General features: G+C 48.5%; 1 protein-coding gene across 22 annotated transcripts in view; it reads right to left on the bottom strand.

Annotated features, from left to right (window-relative positions):
• The window catches only part of BAZ2B (bromodomain adjacent to zinc finger domain 2B), a 1,481,286-nt gene that overhangs the window by 836,308 nt on the left and 626,304 nt on the right, over positions 1 to 18,674 (bottom strand). The window lies entirely within an intron of this gene.

Here is an 18,674-nt window from a genome sequence, read left to right as displayed (position 1 = left end):
AAGCAAAGGGGCTGGCGATAGCAGGGGGTCGTACACATGGATGGGGTGTCTCTGCCTAGATGTGCTGAGGGGGATCCAGTCTTGTGGGTTGAGGATGGATGTTCTATTATGGAGTCTAGTGTGTCCAGTGCTTTAAGCAATGTCAAATGTAAAGCTGTACTTGATTCCTGTGCGTATGTCTCCTACAGTACCTAACACTGCCTGCTACTTGGTTTCTTTGTACTGTTCTCTACAATGGTAAAAATAAAGTAAAAAAAAAAATAAGTAGTCATGTTTCATAAACTTGTGCACTGATGCCCATGTCACGGCCTGACACATGTCAAGGACAGGCACTCCGCGTGAAAACACAATTGTGGAAGCCTAGGATCTAGAGGAATGAACCCAGTCCTTCCAGGGGCTGCTTTTTGGCCAATGTGTAGCAAATGTTCATGGGGAAGTCTATCCTTTTCAAGAGTCCTTTTCTGCACCACCTTTCCTTTCTTTGACCAGAGAACCCCACTCAAAGGTTACTGTCAACCCAATGGTCTTTGGTACGAGCGCTGTAAAAGTTTAGAACTCTTCTAGGGTCCAGCCAATGAGGTCTCTTTCCCGTCTTTCAAGGGGTGAGGAGGGGCAAAGAATGCTGGAGGTGTGAAGGAATGCCCAAAGTGTAAAGCAGTCACAACTTTTGGCAATAAGGGTGCCAGGGTCCTCAGCATCAGTCTGTTCAGAAAAAAAGTGGAGTATGGTTGTTGCACAGAGAAATCTCAAACTCACTCACGCAACAAGCTGAAGTAGTCATGGTGAGAAATAAAATCTTTGGGGAAAGAAGACGCAACAAGCAGCTGTGCATCTGTTCGAAGGGATTACATATGAGAAATGTTAGGACCAAATTAAGGTCCCACTGTGGCATCAGAAACAGTATGGGAAGAAGTATATCAGTCCAATCTTTAAGAAAATGTATCACAACAGGTGATTTAAACAAGGATGGTTAATTGGATAAACACAGTAAGGTCTGAAGGGCAGACAAATAACTCTTAATTGTGCCCTCTGAAAGATCTTAATTGGACAAAATAAACTTCAAAATATTCAACAGTTCGGCATGTAAGGGGTCAGTCTTGCAGGCAACAGGCTATAAATTTGAACCAGTACCCAGTGTAAATACACTTCATAGAAGTGTGCCTGGCAGTCAGAATGACAACAACTTCAAGTGGCAAACAGAGCGCGCAGGTTCGGATGGAGAAATATGCCCTGCTGCTGTGACTGAAGATTTCCCCCAAAGAGGCAGCCTGCTTGGAAGGCAGATGCTCAATTCTTAGACGTTCCAGGTACTACACTCTCCAGGTCCAATGCAGAGCCATAGGAGGACTTGGGCACAGTTGTAACTGATTTTCTTCAGAACTCGGGACAGGAGAGGCATAAATGAGTCTTTTGTTCCACTCCAGCCGAAGTATATCCGCTAGCAAGAAACTTCCCAGGAACTGCAACACAAGCAAACATTTGAACAATGCACATTCACGACGATGATGGAAAGATCTAGCAAGGGATTTGAAGATGCTATGTGCCACTTTGGGGTGTTGACACCATTCATGATTTGCAGGTACAGCCAGCTGTACTCGTCCACTTAGCATTCCGTAATAACCCCATGTGGTTCGAAATCAGAAAGATGCCCTGTTATTCCAACTACTTCCAAAGGCGTGAATTCTCCTGACCCATGACCACACTCCGCCCTGTTGCGGTTCCACATGGTGGTGGTGTTGTACGTGACGACCTGCTCCAGCGTTGCCTAAACAACAATCCTCCTGAGTAGCCTTTGAAAGGACAAAACTAATGAAGAAACTGTCTGGCAGGGGTTAATAGGCCCAACGAATGTGCCATGGTCGCACTTTCATTAAAGAAGTGTAAGACAGAATCACCTTTACCCCGAACAGGTGTGATCCATTGAAATGCATATGCATTAGGGATGAATGATTTTTTTTTTTTTTTTTTTTTTTTTGGAAAACCTTTATTGACATGTCAATCAAGAACAAGTATGGGCCTACAACCCCCCGGGGCCGGCCGCTAAGCAATCAGAGCAACAAAGATCAAATGTAAACACAAGCAGCACCTCGGGGAGCAGAATCTTCATGCTAATACTGTGAACAGCGCAGGTAGGACAGCAGGAGAAAAAAAGGTTTTCATTTTACAATGGAACAAGACAGAAGGATCAGGTGCCGAACAATTTCCCAACAGCGATAAAAGGTATGCAGAGTAATAGACGTAAGCAATAAACAGCAATCTATTGGATCAATGGCGCAGACACAGGAAATTCAGGATGGGGGAGAATATCATAAACAGTTGCGCCTGCAGTCCCCCGCCCGAACTCCCAGAAAACACCCCGGAAATTGTGGCACACATGAAACGGCAACGAGTCATAACAAAGGAGGTGTGTCACACTGATCCCAGAGAAAGAAAAACAAGAGGAATCAGAGAAGAAAAAGGAGGCCATGGAAAAAGAAGTGAAAGACTAAAGAATCCCCTCCCCCAACCCCCCACCCTGCACCTCTGCAGATGAGTACGGCCCCCCCCCCCCCCAGCAGTGTGCCTGTCGCCCTAGAACCAGACCCGTAATATAGACGAATAGGGAAAAAGAAGTAGGAAAAGAACCCCACCAGACGGGGGGGTATAGAAAGTGTTAATAAACTGGAGGAGGGCCTTCAAAACATACCCCCGGCTTCTCCCTCCCGCACGGTAAGTTTTCCCCAAAGTAAACAATAAACAGCACAAAATCGATCGTAACAAAGAAAGATGGGGAACATTATGCACCTATTATGCTAATAGCTATGCCATGGGAGCACGCAACCCCTGAGCCCGCCCGTCCACTAGATGACCACCCCTGAAGGATCAGTCTTATCCCTGACCACTCTTTGCAATTCTGCCCATGCCTACCCCTCGACCCAGCGCCATGTCCGATGTTCCAAGGTAGAGGAGTGTCCAAAACCGACCGAGAAGCGACGCACACAGGTGGGGTGGAAGTCTCTGAGCACCAACACAGTCCGCATCATGGAGGGACGGGCTTCCCAGTGCCGCCCCAGGATCTGCACTGCACTCTAGGTCCAGGAAGGCAGAAGCAGCCAAGGTAGGCAATTGTTGCTGGAATTGTCCCCGGGTCGCCGGAGACTGTGTACGGGACGAGGCCACCACCTCCCACTCAGGTCCATTACCTCCGGGACAGATCAGACCCTCAGCTAGCCGATCACACAGTAGCATATTGTCCGGAGTGTCCAACAATGCGCTAATCTCAGGGGTGGCCGCAACAGTGTCCTCCTGTGCGCAGTGTGGGAAGTCCCTGTGTACCTGAGGACAGGCGGGCCGCCGCTGTCCCAACGCTGATGCCACACCGTCGAGCTTACTCCCCAAGACCCCGACGCCATGAACCAAGGAGGAATGAAGAGCACCAAGGGCCTCGAGGAGGTCGCCGTACCCCAGCACAGCTCTCTGCGATCGCTCCGCCACACTCCCAAAAGTCACACATTCCCAATCCTGCTGCGACCCAGTGGACAGGATGGTAGGCCGCATCGCAACAAGATGGCCGCCAAGTATGCCCGACCCGTATTGGGGCCGGGACCCAGGGACAAGCGCCTCGAGGTCCACGTCGCTGGAGACAGGGTTCCGGGGGCAGGCAAAAAGTTATCCGTTGCGTTGTCACGGGCAACAGTCGTCCCCACCACGGACCAGCTCCCGCGAAAATCCGGGAGCGGCCCGCAAGGATCAGGGCGAGATACAGGCGGCGTCCGGGCAGCTCACCATCAAAGGCAGGGGCAATCACCGGAGGATCTGAGAATTGCACCCCCGGGCATGCACTCGGTCCGCTACGCTTGACAGTAGGAACGACCCCGACGAAATGTAGGCCGAGTTTGGCACCGCTCCGGTGGACCGACTCCACCCAGTCACCACAGGCCGCTGTTGTTGAACTGCCACCCGGCCAAGGCGTCCACTCGCGGTCCTGGCTCCAGGGCTGCACGGGCCGCAAAGTTCAAACGCACATTTCTCCGGCGATACCGCAGCCAGAAACCTCAGAGTCACACGATCGGGTGCCACTCTCCTTCAGAAACACAAGGGATGAATGATTAAAGTGCCATTTGCTCTAAAAACAACACTGATCAATTTAAATTCCAGAGCCAGCTTTTTCCACAGCTTAGTGCTAATAATAAGAAAAAACAACTGCCACTCCTACCTTTGTAGACTCTAGGCGCACAGAGCAGTCCTTGTTTGGAAGAGCCAAGTGCTGTAGCCTGAGAATAGTCAGAAAGTCTGTTCCTGAGACAGAGAGGACCTTGCTTTTGGACTGCTTTAAAGGCAATTAACAAGCTCTTGAATTTGATTCTTTCATTAACCGGTAACCAATGAAGTTTCTGCAGACTTGAATGAATGGACTGCTTCCTAGGGCAATTAAGATTCAAGTGGGCAGCAGCATTCTGAGCCAGTTACACTTTTTTTTATCAGATAGGCATGAACCCCTAGACACAAAGAATTAGCATAATGTAATCCTGTGGTCCCTAACGTCAACACAATACTTTTCTGGATAAGCACTTGAAGAAGTCTGAAAGTTTAAAAAAAGATTTCAGTATGGAAAAACATGCTGCAGTAATTGTCAGAATTTGCAAATTGAATTAAAGGTCCTGGTCAAACGTGACCCCTAAATTACATGCCACCGAAGAGGGGAATGGAGGATCCCCAAGACAAGGCCTGTGCATCTCCTGAAAATGTGTGGATTGCATCATGCATGGTGACGAAGCACCAACTTAGGGCTGACCGCTCACCCTAAGCATTTGGTAGTGTCCAGGAAAGCACAAATCACATTTGGCTGAATCAAGACAGTCTTGAATTGATTAAGAAAAAGGAGGCCCTAAATTCTTTCAGAACCACCGGCAGGACCTCGTTGGTCATGTCCCAGAGGGCAGGCCTATATATTGGCCTACCTCAAGACTACGCTGGCCAAAGAAAATGTTTATTTTCTGAACAACTTAAACCTTTTCAATATCCATCTGGGTAGGGGTCATGGGGAGTGAACTAGGAATCACATTATTATTGAAAGCTTGGACAACATAACTCTCTGCAGCAGTGTGCTTGGTCACCGGATTGTGGCATTTGGCCACCTACCTGTTCAACAGTCAGCAACAGCAAGGATTAGACCAACACCCCATCAAAGTGCCAGTTTAGACTCAGTTGAATGGGCCTAATGTGAGAAAGTGGCTCTGTATATACTGTTCCCAAATAGGTACAGTGAGTCCACAGTCCCCAGAGGTTTGGCAGAGGTTAAAGTTAGATATAACCTTACTCTCTAAAGTGGTAGCTTGGTCGAGCAGTAAGGCAGTATTAGAGGACAGTGTAAAGCATTTGTTGTACACACTCAGTCAGCAAATGGTCTCACACACTCAATAACACAACTCTAGGCCAATGGTTTATATAAAAATGTATATGCTTGTTTTATTTTAGAACCAACAATAGGTATCAAAATATACTTTCTCAGAATGAGATGATTTAGTTAAATACTTTTGCAATATGCAATTGACTTTTGTAGGTAATAGTTACAGGTTGTTGCAATAGGCAATACAATTTCAAACACAATAATACATTAAGCTCAATGGGAACTTTAAGTTATATGCAATTAATTACTTTCAGGATTACTTTTTTAACTGCAGGACTGGATCCTAGATTCAGTCCAAGGACAGTTCTTGGAAATAAGTGAGTAAATTTGGTTTAGTTACGGTTGTGATTTTAAGCAATATTTTGCTATTTTAAAAGTTGACACTTCGAAACTTTTTCTGTTCAAATTACCAATGTTATCCTATGGAAGGAAATTCACTTAGCAGGTAAGTGGGGTTATGGGTACTTTTTCTAGGTCAATGTTGGATCCTGAATCCAGCACTAGGGTACCACCTGTAAACAGTTGAGAAACTGTGTTTACGTTGTACAGGCGATTTTTAAGGAATATTTATAAGTTTGTAAAATCGACACTTGGAAGAAATTTCATAGAAAAACAGTCAATGGTTCCCTATGGAAGAAAATTCAAGTTACGGATAAAGTATGTTCTCGTTCCTTTTGTAATCCAGTACTGGGCTCCTAGACTCAGTACTGGGACCTCTATCTAAAACAGGTAGCAATTATGTTTTCAGAGTTGGTACGATTTTTAAAGAATATTTGTAGTTTGCAAAAATTGACACTTAGAAGAAATTTCAAAGGAAAACAGTCAATGATTTCCTATAGAAGAAAATTGGGTTAGTGGTAAGTACGATTGTGAGTACTTTTCAGGGTCAGTGCTGGGCACCAAGATCCAGCACTGGGATCTCTCCTAATAGCAGGTGAGTATTTCCGTTTTTGTTACTCGGTTGATTTTAGGTGAATATTTTAAGTTTTAGCAACTCCACACAGAAGAAATTTCAGAAGAAACCAGTCAGTGTTACCCAAAGGAAGAAAAGTGAGTTATCGGCTTTTGGGTAAGTACTCGACTGGAAGAGTTAAGGTTCTGGGCACAGACTCCGGGGTCTCCCAGGGTCAGGTTGGTACAGTTGTTACACCCTCAGCGGCACTGGGGCGGCCGGGTGCAGAGTGAGTTAGGCCCAATGTTATCCTATGGGAGGAAGGGGGGCCTTGGTTGGTGGCTGCTGACTAGCAGGCCACGCGGCTGTGGGAGCTGGGCTCCTGGTCACTTGCTCAGGACAAATGGGGAAGTAGGTAGGTGTAGAAGTTGCACTGCCAGGGCCACTCGGGCGGCTGGGTGCTTTTGCGCCTTTGAGCGCTCAATGGATTTCAAAGGGAAAGCTCAAAGACAAACAAAGACTGCAAGCTCGGGGACGAAGATTCATCGGGTGCCACCACTACTTCGAGAAGCAAGTTGGGTAGTTGGAGGATAGGTAGGTACCCGGGAGTCGAGCACAGGGGACCGCAGGGCGCCGGGTGCAGGGGTGCCTTTTGATGTCGGGAAATCTTACCCTCTGTTGATCGCGGTGGTGGGGGGGGGTTCCTGGTTCTGAGGCTGCAAGCATCGTCAGGAGCATCAAGATGGGTCCTTGGGTGCCGGATTTGGGGTCACAGTCGCCGGGGGGACGTCCTCAGGGTCTTTGTCCACTCCGGCACAGGCCAGGTTTGGCGGGTGCAGAGTGTGCAGGGTTCGCAGTTCCGGGCTGATGCCAGGGGTTAGAAACTTGCTTTGAGCAGAGCCACTGCTCATGGAAGTCCCAGATGCTTAGAGTCACAAGGCAGCCAGGTCCTCTGGGGTTTGTGAGGTTGCTGGCCACATGAGGTGCCGGGATTTAGCAGGACCAGGTTCGAGGGTCGACAGGCCGGTAGGGCTGGGGCCAAAGCAGTTGGTGTCTTCCTCTTCTTAGCAGCTGCACGGCAGGTCTTCTTTCTTCTTGTTCTTCTTTGCTTTTTCGGAATCTGGAATCCAAAGAAGGAAGGTTCAGGGTGCCCCTAAATACTAGATTTAGGGACGTTACAGGTAGGTAAAGGGCAGGGACCAATGGGTCCCTGCCCTGGGGTGGGTACACCCCCTATCCTGCCACTCTCCTGTGGGAGGGGGGCAGTAGCCTAGTCCTGATTGGGCAGGGCTTCCCATCTTCAAGATGGCGAGAGCCCGGAGATGTGCTTCACCTCGCCTCCCCCACCTGAGGGGTGGGGTTGGCAGAGGCTGGCACATCCCCTGTCCTTACTTGGGGTTTCCGGCCAGTCTTCCCGCCAGAGTGGGGGTCATAACCAGTGGGGGCCAGTTTGCTGGGTACAGCAAGTGGCCTGGAGAAGCTCACAAAGGCGGCATGCCTTTGAAGCTTCCCCCTGTCCATCCCGGGGGAGGAGACCTAGCACCTCGCTCAGGATGTGCATTGTTGCAGGCCCAGGAGAGAGGGGGCTCTCCACCCAGGGGTCCAGCAACATGTCTGCTGTGTGGCAGCATAGGCAGCCTCCCAGACAAGACGTGGATTGTAGGTTAGGTTTCAGGTGGCACCTCTAAGATGCCCTCTGTAGTGCTTTGTACATTAAATCCCACACTGGTATCAGTGCAGGTTTAATGTGCTGAGAAGTTTGATACCAAACTTCTCAGTCTTCAGTGTTGCCATTATGGTGCTGTGGAGTTTGTGTTTGTCGAGCTCTCAGCACCATGTACTCTTAAATGGCAGCACTGCACTTACAGTGCCAGGAATGGACCTGGGTACTGTAGGGGCACAGGGCTCATGCTCCTGTGCCCACACCACTGGCATAGGGCACCCAGCTAGAGGGGTGGCTGATGTATGCCAGGGCAGTGCATGTGGTGGGCATGGCACACAGGGATGTGTGCCATGTCGACTATTTGTTTTGTCTTGTACCCAGACACTCAGCCTGCAAGGGCAGTGGGTTTGTGTTAGGGTACAGGGCCTCTAAGGGTGGCACAATAAGTACTGCAGCCCTTAGAGGCCTTCCCTGGTCACAAGGCCCTGGGTACCTAGGGTACCATTTACCAGGGGCTGACATGGGGCCAGGGTTTGCCAATTTGGGGTTTTAGGGAAGGAACATAGGCCCTGGGCACCTGATTGGCAGGAGTCCAGGGCACACTTATTCAAAGTACATTCAGCAAAAAGTGGGGGCATACCATGCAAGAAAGATGGCACTTTCTCACACATAAGAGCTCAGCAAAAGCAGGCCAGGGTTTCAGCACTTCTTTGAGGATATTTGTCTTAACTTCAACAGCAGGCAATCGGAAGTCCAGGACCTGAGCCTCATGTCTAATTAACACAGCCATGGAAGCACTCTTCCGTTGCCAGCCCAAAGGTAGAAATCAACTCTTTATCAGGCGAAGTATCAAGCCTACTGACCTCATGTAAATACTTTCATTAACTGTCATCTTGATAATGTGGGGGTAAGCCCTAAAGGTCATTACTATTGTCATCTCTGGGAAGTGGTAAACTGTGGTCAGGGTTGAAACATCGGAGGACAGCTTTGCGGTAGTTGAGATATACTGATAGATGCTTTCTGGGAACTGGGTGCACTGGTTAAGTAGTCTGAGTGAGACCTCTGTTGGGGCAGATTCAGCTTGGAGTCAGACTTCAGAGTCATCACTGGGTTCCTCTTTGGAAACATTTGTATTGGTGGTGTTAAAAAAGAGACTGGAGCACGTACTAGAGTAGGAGTGGAAGTCGGCACCAGAGTCAGTGCAGAAACCCGAGATGGGTTCCAGGGGCTCTGAAGGCACTCTGTGGATAGCATAGTCAATAGCCCCGGGAATCTGGAGCACACTGGGATCAATTGTGATAAGGCAGTACAAAATGGTGTACATACAGGGGTCAACTATTTCATTTTAGAAAGCTATTTTAGAGTGGTGAGTGATGATCCCTAAATCTGTTGGGCATAATACTTGCCACAATCTCTCCTCATTGTTTTAAAAACTTGACTTGGGTGCCTTTATACATAAATGCAACTGCACCACCAATGGGGACACCCCTGACTCACTCCTACTCCACATTACAATTTTCCCCCTCACTTACTCATTATAACTCACGCACACCGCTTTACTTACTCTCTTGTTTTCCCTTATTCATCCTCACTCTCTCATTCCTTCTCACAATTCTCATTAACACTAAAACACATTAAACAAAACACATAATGTCGCTCAATCTCATTCTTTCTCAAACCTCAATCTCATTATTTCTATTTTTTACGTAACGTTCTTCCTTTGCTGGCAACTCAGAGGTTCCTTGGCACCAGCAGAGGAGGAATCTAGCAAGCCATATTTCCTGACAAGGAGCCAGACAGAGCAGCAGGGCCAGGGTTCAGAGGAAGACCCACCCAAGCCCTCACACAGCTTCTTGATAGTTGGAAGTTCAGCCATATTAGAAGCTGAGACAGTGCTGGAGGTCCTACCTCTGCTTCTCTGTATGGCTCTACATGTATCACACAAAAGGTGATGGGAGGAATGCTTATAATGTGTTTAACCACTGGCAATGGCTCAGGGTATCATCCCAACTCATTGTTCTTTTGCTCACCACGTCACCCTAGTTTGGACCCAGCCATATGCAAATCAGTCTTGACCCTGTGCCTTATGGGAACAGTCGGGCTGGACCATGAGGCACAGGGTCAAGACTGATTTCCATATGGGTGGGTTCAAACTGGAACAGCATGGTGAGCAAAAAAGATGGATTTAGGCCCAGATCTCTGTACTGGGGTGAATGTATGACATTGTTCTGCATTCTGTCCATAAATTGTTCTTTTTGCATTCATGGGAACAGTAAAGCCGGAACTGCTAAGCCAGGTCCTCCCAGAACCGGAACACAAGCAACTCAGGACCGGTTTAACCCTAGTTATGGGCTCATCACCCGGATACAGCTGGATTCCAGTGACACAGTGAGCATGGGACCAACGACTGGGCATACTCATGCCACTTATGGCAGTACATTAAAAAAACACAAAACGTGACAGCGGAAGAGTCCTTAACCATTGCGAAAATGGTCCTGGGTTGCTTGTGTTCAGGTAAAACCGAATGGGCAATTTGGGTTGGACCGTTCCAATTGGAGCAGGGTCAAGACTGATTTACGTATAGCTGAGTCCAAACTGAGGTGACAATGTACAAAATAATGATGGATTGGGATGCGGACGGAGTACCAATGGCTGAGATCAATTCAAGCATATACATTCATCGCATTTTTGTATGCTCCTTATAGCTCTTCATTGGCCTCAGGGATCCACATCTGTGCAACCTGACAGGCCCATTTTAGCAGATAGGCTGTGCTGCCTGAGGCATGAGCAGTATGTCTGCTAAATAAAAAGGATTGTGCCTGGGTTAAGGAATCGTAGCTAAACTGTGCCCCTCACATGTGCAATCCAGGAACCCATTTACATAGTGCTGTGTTTTTAAACAACACTCTGTAGCTGGATAGTCACTCAGCCCCACTCATTATCCTGTCATCAGGAGCCAGGTGCAGAGGCCGAGAGGACTGACTCGCGCACTGGCAGTGTTCATGTAAACACAAAAGTTGTGTTTGCACGAACATTGCTAAATTAACTCATTATAAGATTAATAATTTCCTTTTGCAGAGGCTCCATGGGCTCATAGATGGCAAGGATGAATGTATGACGTTACAACGCATGACTTTACAACGCAGTTTTTACATCGCAACATCCTTTACAACCCATACATTTACATTGCATGCCACTACAACAAATGTTTTAAAAGGAATATGCTACTTACCAGTATGCATCTGTTCTTGGCATGTAGAGCTGCAGAGTTGTACACTTAGCATAGATCGCCATCTGGTGTTGGGCCCGGATGTTTGCAGTTTGTTTTTCTTCTTGGACAGTCTTTGGAAGTCACGAGTTTGGTGACTCCTCCTTCGGTCCGTACTGCGCATGGGCTTCGGCTCCATCCTCAGATTGTTTTTCGCCAACAGGGAAATGATGGAGCGTAGTAATAACAGTGAGAAACCCATGTGTTGTATGTAAATAAGATGTACTGGAACGGATACAGGTAGCCGGGGAGGCGGGTGGGCGTGTACAACTCTGCAGCTCTACATGCCAAGAACAGATGCATACTGGTAAGTAGCATATTCCGTTCGAGGCATATGAGCTGCAGATTGTACACTTAGCATAGATTATATAGCAGTACCCAACCCTAGCGGCGACCACCGGTATCCGTTGCAGCTGTTTGAAAAAGTGTCTTTAGTACAGCCTGGCCCACCCTAGCTTGCTGCTTGGAATGCACATCTACACAGTAGTGTTTTGTGAAGGTGTGCGGTGTAGACCATGTGGCTGCCTTGCAGATGTCATCTAAGGGTATATTCCCTAGAAAAGCCATAGAAGCCCCTAACTTTCTTGTAGAGTGGGCTTTAGGGGGAACAGATAATGTTCTCTTTGCCTTTTGATAGCAAATTTGTATGCATTTTACAATCCACCTAGCTATCCCTGATTTTGAAATGGGGTTGCCTTTATGTGGTGGAGAGAAGGAAACGAACAATTGTTTAGTCTTCCTGAAGGGTTGCGTTCTTTGTATGTAGTATAGTAACGCCCTTTTTACATCAAGCGTGTGTAAGGCCCTTTCTGCAACAGATTGGGGTTGCGAAAAGAAGACAGGTAATTCCACTGATTGATTGAGGTGGAAGGGGGAAATGACTTTGGGCAGAAACTTCGGATTTGTGCGAAGTATGACCTTGCTGTGATGCATTTGTATGTAGGGTTCCTGTATGGTGAACGCCTGTATTTCACCAACCCTTCTAAGGGAAGTGATAGCTACAAGGAAAGCTGTTTTCCAGGTGAGAAACTGTAGCTCACATTTGTGCATTGGTTCGAAGGGCGGACCCATTAGACGTGTAAGAACCAAATTTAGATTCCATACAGGGGAAGGTGGTGCCCTGGGAGGAATTACTCGTTTAAGGCCTGCCATGAAGGCTTTAATAGCGGGCACTCTGAAGAGTGATAAATGCTGCCTGTTTTGTAGATAGGCAGCGATCGCTGCTAGGTGTAGGCGTATGGATGAATATGCCAGGTTACACCTGTGAAGATGGAGCAGATAGCATATTATGTGCTGTATGGATGCATCTAGAGGGTTGATTGTATTGTTACGGCAGTAAATTACGAATCTTTTCCACTTTGCGGCATAGCATGCTCTAGTGGTAGGACGTCTGGCTTCCATGATGATGTTCATGCAATCAGGGGGAAGGTTAAGGTATCCGAATTCTAGGATTTCAGGAGCCAGATCGCCAGGTTGAGCTGAGCTGGGTCCGGGTGCCTGATTTCTCCATGGTTCTGGGTTAGGAGGCATGGGGATAGATGCAATTTTTGATGTGGTACCACTGACAGTTGTAGTAGCGTGGTGTACCACGGCTGCCTGGCCCACGTCGGAGCTACCAGAATGAGTGTGAGGGAGTGCTGTTGTAGCTTCCTGACCACTAATGGAATTAGTGGGAGAGGTGGAAAGGCGTATGCAAATCTGCCTGACCAGTTCATCCATATCGCATTGCCCTTGGACAATGGGTGTGGGTATCTGGCGGCGAAGCTTGGGCATTTTTTGTTTTCGTGGGTGGCGAAGAGGTCTATCTGAGGATGCCCCCACTGTTGGAAGAATGGGTGAAGAACTTGTGGATGCAGTTCCCATTCGTGTAGTTGTTGTGTTTGTCTGCTGAGCAGATCTGCCATGGTGTTTTGTACGCCTGGAACGTGCTGTGCCAGGAGAAAGATGTTTTGGGGAATTGCCCATCTCCATATGCTCTGGGCTAAGCGGGAGAGCTGGGGAGAGTGTGTCCCCCCCTGTTTTTGTATATAAGACATCGCAGTCATATTGTCTGTGCGAATGAGGACTGCTTTGCCCGAAATCTGTTTTTGGAAAGATTTTAGGGCTAGAAAGATCGCCAAGAGCTCCAGGTGGTTGATGTGGAGCGATTTTTGCTGTGGCGTCCATAGACCTTGCATGGTGAGGTGTAGGAGGTGCGCTCCCCAGCCGGAGAGCGATGCGTCCGCTGTTAGAATCACCTGAGGAACCGGGTCCAGGAACGGCCGCCCTTTGGAAAGGTTTGTGGTGTTCCACCACTGCAGAGAGTGATGTGTGCGGCCGTCCACCAACACCAGATCCGTCAGCTGACCCTGGGCCTGGTTCCACTGTTGTGCTAGGCACTCTTCAAGTGGACGCATGTGGAGTCTTGCATGGGGCACTATGAAGATGCAAGACGCCATCATTCCTATGAGCTTCATAAACACTCTTGCTGGAAGAGAGTGTTGAGGAAGGAATGTTTTGCGTAAGGCTTGAATGCTTGTGATTCTGGCTGAGTTTGGATAGGCAATACCTTTGGAGGTGTCTATAGTGGCCCCGAGATATTGCTTTGTGTGAGATGGTATGAGGTGGGACTTTTGGTAGTTCACCGTGAAGCCTAGCTGGTGGAGCAGTTGGATGGTGCTGTTTGTATGCTGCACACATTGGTCGTAGGACGCGGCTTTTATCAGCCAGTCGTCCAGGTAAGGGAAGACGTGAATGTGTTGACGTCTGAGGTGTGCTGCTACTACTGCTAGGCATTTGGTAAACACCCGCGGTGCGGTGGTGACCCCGAAGGGGAGAACCGTGAATTGGTAATGTTGTCCGTCCACCACGAACCTGAGGTATTTCCTGTGAGAGGGGTGTATTGGAATGTGAAAGTATGCGTCTTTCAGATCCAAGGTTGTGAGAAAGTCTCCCTGGCAGAGGAGTGGGAGGACTTGCTGTAGGGTGACCATGTGGAAATGGTCTGAGTGTATGTAGGCATTTAGAGGCCGGAGGTCGAGAATGGGTCTGAGGGTCCCGTCTTTCTTTGGTATTAAGAAATATAGGGAGTAGACCCCTAGATTTTGTTGATTGACGGGGACCTGCTCTATAGCGTGTTTTTGGAGGAGTGAGAGTACCTCTTGTTTGAGCAGTGTGGAGTGTTCTTGAGACATTGGACGGTGCCTTGGTGGGATATTGGGTGGGGTAGATGTTAGTTCGAGACAGTACCCTGACCGAATGATTTGGGTTACCCATTTGTCCGATGTTATGGACTCCCATACGTGGATAAAGTTTTGTAGTCTGCCCCCGACCGGAGTGGAATGGTCTGGGGGGAGCGGAGGGGAGTCATTGTGCGGGGGGGGTGGCAGAACGGGTGTTGTTGGTTTTGCCCCTGCCCTTATTGTTGTTACCCCTGTAACCACCTCTCTGATTGCCCTTTGAAAAGGTATTTTGAGGAGGGGACTTGTAGGAGGTAGAGGCGTTATCGGTGGAGGAGCCTCTGCCTGTGCCACGAAAGGACGAGCGTCGAAAGGAACGTTTGGAGGCTTGTGTTTGGAGTGCCCCCATAGACTTTGCTGTGTCTGTGTCTTTCTTCATCTTTTCGAGCGCTTCGTCTACCTTTGGCCCAAAGAGTGTTTCCTGGTCAAAGGGGTGATTGAGTATGGATGCCTGGACTTCAGGCTTGAAACCTGAGATCCTGAGCCAGGCGTGGCGACGAAGCAGGACACTGGTATTTATGGCCCTAGAAGCAGTGTCGGCTGCATCGAGGGCACACTTAATGGAGGTGTTTGTAATTAGTTTACCCTCCTGTATCAGGTCATGAGCCTTGTGCTTGTATTTTTCTGGAAGGTGCTGCATAAGAGCCTCTAGTTCGTCATAGTGTGCTCTATCATATCGCGCAAGCAGTGCTTGTGTGTTTGCAATGCGCCACATGTTTGCAGCTTGGGAGGCGGTGCGTTTACCAGACGCGTCCAGAAGTTTAGATTCTTTGTCTGGCGGTGGGGCATCTCCTGAGGATTGGGAGTTAGCCCGCTTTCTAGCTGTGGAGACAACTAGGGAATCTAGGGGAGCAGGGCCCTTGATGTAAGCAGGGTCTGTGGGTGCCGCCTTATACTTCTTCTCTATTCTAGGGTTCAGTACTCTGGCTCTGACAGGGTCTTTGAACACCTCTGTAGCGTGCTTGGTGACACCCTTAAGCATGGGTAAAATGGAAGTGGATTTGTCCTGTATATCAAATGTATCCAGTAGGAAGTCTTCTTCTACTGGTTCACTGTGCATGTCCACCCCATGGTAGTGTGCTGCTCTCTGCACTAAATGGTGAAACCCTAAGGAGTCCTCTGGAGGAGACGGTCTTGATGGGTATAAGTCGTCCTGAGGTACATTGGGTATATCAGGGTTATTGTAATCCTCCCATGGATCTGGGGTCCCTGGTGGAGTGGGATCCATTGGGGCGTCCGCCGGGTAATTGTCCGGATCCCCATCATCCGGATCTGGGGATGGGGTCGGATCGTAGTGAGGTACAGGTGGCGGAGACCTGTGAGGTGGAGGTGGTGGAGGAGGTGGAGGGGGTAGGGGAGGCGGTAGTGGGGAGGGCACTCTGAGGGGAGAAGTAGCAGAGTCCTTCCTTTTGGGTGGAGGAGGAGGAGCCGGAGCATCAAGGCGTCTTTTCTTGGTAGTTAAAGTCAAAAGCCCAGTCTTAGGATCTTTGGACAAAGTCTTTTGTAAAGGGTCTGGTGTAAACAGAGCCAATGGTGTCGAGTCGTCTGTCGGCACCGGTGATTTCGGAACCGGGGGTTTCGATGGTCTGTGTGCGCCATGCTTTTTTGAGGTCTCCGGGTGTTTCGGCGTCGAATGATGTTTCGGCGCCGGAGCATCGGTGCCGACAGATTTGTGTTTGGTCGGCACCGAGTGTCCAGGCTTCGGCACCGGTGGTTTCGGAGTCGAGCTGGATTTTGCAGTCTTGGGTGCCGGATGCTGTTTTTCGGCACCGGGTGTCGGCTGGCTCGATCCCGAGCTGCCATGAGACTTTGGGAGCTTCGACACCGGGCCCGAAGGTGGGGTGATCGAAGTTTTGGTTTTGGTTTTGCCCAGGCCGGCAGGCGAGGGAGTAACCTGAGTCTCTTTGGTTTTCGGCGTGGGGGTAGGAGGGGGCATATTACTCACGGCCCGCTGCGCTGGTGTAATGTCCTCCACGTCGGAGTCGTCGGCCTCGGAAGCGCTGACGACGTCTTCCTCCTGTTCGGTGTGTGTTTGCCCCGAAGCTTCGGCGTCGTCTCCGAAGATGTCCGGTGGAGCTGCGGAGGATGAGTGCGCCATGGTGCGTCGAGCTCTTCGATCTCGGATGGTCTTCTTCGATCGAAAGGACTTGCAGGCGGGGCAGTCTCTAGCCTCGTGTTCCGGAGAGAGGCAAAGGTTACACACCTGATGGAGGTCGGTGTGGGGAAATTTAGACCCACATTTTGGGCACTTTTTGAACGGAGTCCTTTCCATCGGCCGGGACCGGAGTCGCGGAGGGCCCGAAGGCCGGTGTCGAACGGGATGGAGAAAGTGCCGCTTCGAGAGATGAAGATGATGAAGGAACTCGAAGAATCGAGGATTTTCCGTCGAGGCTGGAACCGTAGAAGTTCGAAGCCGGAGCACGAAGTATCACATCCGAGCCCGATGGCGGAAAAAAACAATCTGAGGATGGAGCCGAAGCCCATGCGCAGTACGGACCGAAGGAGGAGTCACCAAACTCGTGACTTCCAAAGACTGTCCAAGAAGAAAAACAAACTGCAAACATCCGGGCCCAACACCAGATGGCGATCTATGCTAAGTGTACAATCTGCAGCTCATATGCCTCGAACCTACATTTACAAAGCATTCCATTACATCGCATTATACATTTACAACGCATACCATTACAATGCATACCATTACATTGCATTTAAGGTATGTGTTGGATAGTGTAGGGGTAAAAATTACTATTCTAACTCCAGGAGGCGCAACAGTAGGGTAAGTGGTGTTGGATAGTGTAGGGGTACCATGCGTTGTAATGGTATGAGTTGTAATGGTATGCGTTGTAATGACATGCAATGTAATGCCTACGTTATAGTGACATGTGTTGTAGTGTCATGCGTTGTAGTGACATGCAATGCAATGGCTGCATTGTAGTGACATGCGCTGTAAAGGATGTTGCGATGTAATGACTGCATTGTAAATGTAGTGCGATGTAATGACTGTGTTGTAAAGGTTGTTTCCCGGCAAGGCTATGCCCTAGAGCCTGTGAAAAGGAATCGCACATGGTATATTAAAAGGAGGGGTATTGATGATGTTTTCTTACAGGAAATGCACCTCAGGAAGGATGTGGTATTACTTGAAGCATAGATAGAGGGGACATCTGTTTGGCACTGTATATTCCTCTTACAGAAGAGGCCCACTTATTCTCAGGCAGTCCCATTTGAGCTGTCTAACATATTAGTGACAATGAGGATAGATACACTGCTTTAGGTGGAACATTAGATGGATGCTTTCTGAGATTGGCAAATCTTTATATGCCGAAATCCATTGAGCATGATTTTCTGGATACAGTGGCATGGGTGGTGGCTCAGAGTATGGAGCATGATACAACGTGGTGATTTTAACTGTGTTCTTAGTACTGATTTAGACAGGTCACTGGTGACAGAGCGCAGCTGGCAACTGGATTCACCATCGGGGGCACTAATTCAGGGTTGGTGGATACTGCACATGCTGTACCTGGACATGAGGGAATAGTCCCATTATTCACACATTTAAATAATGCACACAAAAAACTGTTTCTCAGCAATATGCGGACATGGACTTCAATGTTGGCATCAGAACATCTGGGTAATAAACCAGAATTGGAGTGGGATCTATATGTTCCTCGAATACCAACATGGAAATTGCAGCCTGAGGCACTCCTTGACACACTCTACAGAAACCGTATTTTACGGAGAATGAAGGACCAGCTCGTGGCTCTGGGTTCATGTAGGAAATGCTTAATATCACTGCGAGGGGATAGTGTTGGAGCATGCCAAATTGGATTAAAAAAAGACTTCGAGATGGAGATTGTTGCTGTCGAGAATGCTCAGAGTTTGCAGGAAATGGAGGCTGTGACCGATGAGACTAGGTGCCTATTGTTAACCCGCACTAGATCACAATGAAGGGAACTATTGCCTAGGTTTGGGCTTCATCATTATAAATCCAAGCAAAGGTGATAAAGCTGGCAGAATAATTGCCTCATTGATTAGATTAGAGAGGGCACCCAACTTGATTACTGCTTTAAGAACAAACCGGTGGAACCTCATTTAGGAATTAATGAAACTGTCTATGGGAATTAATCCAGACATTATAGATGTTACAACACACTCTACTGGATGTCAAACTGGGTATACATGTAGTTCGCACCTTAACAGGATTTTAACATATCAGCTAGAGGCACTGTTGGGGTTTCAAGAAAGTA

The sequence above is a fragment of the Triturus cristatus genome, chromosome 3_1 (assembly GCF_964204655.1).
Source record: "Triturus cristatus chromosome 3_1, aTriCri1.1, whole genome shotgun sequence".
Lineage (NCBI taxonomy): Eukaryota > Metazoa > Chordata > Amphibia > Caudata > Salamandridae > Triturus > Triturus cristatus.
Note: the sequence above shows the minus strand (reverse complement) of the source record. Positions and strands in the feature narration are given on the sequence as shown.